Genomic DNA, 3,373 nt, shown 5'->3' on the forward strand with positions numbered 1-3,373 from the left:
GTGACAGACATTTATTTTCAACCTTTACCTTGTCACACTCATCGTTTGGGAAAGAATGCTCGCAGGTTATTTATATTTGGCTTAGTTACAGATGGTCACTTACTGGTACTTACACTTAACCTTTCTCACATAGATTGCTTTGGGGAAGGATTCTTTTTTTGTTCTTTTTATGTGAATATTGGTGGTGGTGGTATTAACATTAGATATTTATTTTTAACCTTTATCAGCTCAAATCTGAGGTTGCCTGGCAGGGTGGGCATCCTAGGCAGTAAAGGTCCCGTTCCGTATCGAGTTGAACAATGACATCTTCATTGGCCCGTCCAACCCCATCAGGGAAAAATGGACGTTAAATGAAGAAAACAAATTTTAACCTTAACCTTTTCTGCACCCATCATGTAGGTAAGAATAATCTACTCTGGTGCAAAAGTAGACGATATTTTCCCATTACAATATTTGCAGCCCTAACCTTTTTTTTCTTTCAGCATTCATAACTTGGGAATGGGTGCTTAATTCTACTGTGAAAAAGTTGTCGATAAAATTTAATTAACCCGTCTGCTGCGATTGGCACGGATTTCGCCTTCACTGGTAGCCTAGTAACATATGCTCCCGGGTCTTTCTGTGCCTATATGGTGGGTAGTGGAGTGTTTCCCATGTGGTATTGGTATGCTGGATTTCCCCTCCCAAGATGCATGCCCTCACATTTTTCTTCACTAAATTGGAGCAGCCACTTTTTGTTCCACTCTTGTAGCTTGGTGATGTCTTGTAGGAAATCTGCATCAACTGGGTTAATGGGGTGAGGGGTCGTCATTTGCTTGCGTCTTGCAACTTACCTACCTGTCTTCATTCAAAAGGGTCGTAGATGACTATACTCTTCTTCTCTGTTGTAATACTTTTTTCTTCGTAAGTAGACTCTGATTGTTGTTACGCTTTTGTGTCTTGTAACTTTCCCGATGTATTCATTAATTGGAGGTAGAAAACTCACTTCATCGGATACTTCTATTGTAGCAATTTTTAATCGTTGGCTGTCGAGAAGAGTAGACTCGTGGATTGCTACTACGGTTATCATGTTTTAACGTTTCTGTCTTCCTAGTGAATTATTTGTGCTTACTGGAGGAGGGATGATGGTGATACTGGGGGTGATTATTGGAAGATTTTTCGCTCTACTTTTATTTCCTTAGATCGGTCCATTAACTCATTCGTATGCTGGGTCGTGTGGACATACTTTTCAGCCAACAAAAGCATTAAAATCAACTGCAAACGATGTGCCGAGGAGAGAGATGTATGGGAGCTCTTTTTGTGCCTTGGGGTAGGGGGTAAGGTGGGGGTCAGGGAGGTGTTGGCGTGGGCGTGGGTGAGGGGTATCATGGTATGGGCGTGGGTGAGGGGTATCATGGTATGGGCGTGGGTGAACGGGATATGGTATCGGCGTGGGCAAGGGGTGTCATGGAGGGGGCATGGGCGAGGAGGGGATTATTTGGGTTGCGGTTTCCGTGGTGGCGTGGGTGCGAGGGGTTGCCGGGTTGGGGACGTTCTCTGTTCACGTGGACGGGGGCTGAGTGGGTGATGCATTCCTCGCCTCCCCTCCCTCCCCACCCCACATCTCCACTCTTCTCGCCTTCCCTCATCTCCCCACCCCACAACCTTCCTTGACCTACCAGTTGCTAAGGTCTTAATGTCTTAATGTTGAGTGAACAGGAGCTGCCTTGTATAGGCCAACTGGTCTCTTGCAGACTCCTTACGTTCTTATGTTCTTATTTAAAGATGGGTGAAGGCTCGAGGCACGTGTGGGGGTAAGAATTATAATTATTTGCATAGGATTGATGACGTGTTTGCGTTTGATTCGATTTTTTACCTCGGACTGAGTGGGTGATTGGCCGAGTGGTTGACAGTAGTGGGGGTACCAACTCTGCAGTCACGTGTGGAAGGAAAGATTGTTACGGTGGGATTAATGAAGACGTGTGTTGGCGTTTCTGATTCGATTTTTAACCTCGGACTGAGTGGGTGATTGGCCGAGTGGTTGACAGTAGTGGGGGTACCAACTCTGCAGTCACGTGTGGAGGGAAAGATTGTTGGGTGGGATTAATGAAGACGTGTGTTGGCGTTTCTGATTCAAAATATAACTGGACTGACAAACTGGGATGTATGGCTCTGGCCGAGTGTAGTTATGACATTAATGATCCCAATCGTGCGTGGGGGGAAGGGTTATTAGAATGGCGTGTGTGTATCCCAAGTGAGGCGCTAGGTAACGTACAGCAGGCAGACATTGCATTGCTCGGCGTCTCGTGAGTCATTGCAATCGATCAGCGTTGTTCCCCGCGATCGATAACGGCCAGTCATGACGACACCGAACCTTGATAATGCAGTTGAGAGTATTCATGGAAGTTGCGAGGAGGGAATCATGTAAACCCCTTGAACACGAGTACGCGTATTTTGATTAGGAAGTTGTTGAAAATATAACCGGATAAATGTATTACGCGGAAGGAAATATGATAAGTGTGTTTTTGCAGTCGGGATCCGAGTATGGAGTGTTGATTACATAAGTCTTAACGCTGCACTAAGACCTCGCCCCGACGCGCCGTTCTAGACGTTCCCGAAAGCCATCGATCAGACCGGCAGCCTGCAGTGGGTGGAATGCGGACATTAGAAAAAAGAAAATATATTAACTTCGTGCTGCACAGTATTCTCTGGCGATTCTGACCAGACTTTATTATTATTATCATCATCATTATCATTATTAGCATTTATTATTTAGAAGAGCGTGCGCTAAAATGTAAGGGGAGCGCGGAGGAAAAGACGCATTTCTTTACGGGGCGTGGAAGTAAAAGTTTAAGAATCACTGGTCTAGAGGGTCAGCTTCCCGTCTCTCGTCCTACATATAGTTTTCTTTAATCATCGTATGACACGCCGGCTAAACGGAGAATCATTCAGTGTCCCAAAATACACAGTTCAATAAACCAGTAACAACAATAGCAAATTTCTCAGTATCATCATCACTTTCACGGACAGGCTTTCGCCCCGTCACCTGTCCCGTTGATTGAAGGTGCCGCCGACGGCCCATCACAAGCCGCCCATCAGCCCGGCGCGCAGCGGGGTCCGCCTCGCCTGGAGTAACAGGCCTGAGAGGATTGCTGATACGCGATCCACTTTATTAATTATTACGCGCCACCCCAATTCTCTCGACCCCCCCCAGCACTCTGCGTCACTCAAGCTGCAGTGGCTGTGCTCGTGATAAGGACCACGTGGGTTAGGTTCGCCTGTCTGAACGCACGCTCCAGTCCAGTTGTACTCGTGTCAGAAAAAAAAAATGCTGGAAATATAAGCAATCTTGAAACTGAACTACGATCGAAATTAAAATCGATCAACATTTTTTCAT

The sequence above is a fragment of the Eriocheir sinensis genome, chromosome 48 (genome assembly GCF_024679095.1).
Source record: "Eriocheir sinensis breed Jianghai 21 chromosome 48, ASM2467909v1, whole genome shotgun sequence".
Classification (NCBI taxonomy): Eukaryota; Metazoa; Arthropoda; class Malacostraca; order Decapoda; family Varunidae; genus Eriocheir; species Eriocheir sinensis.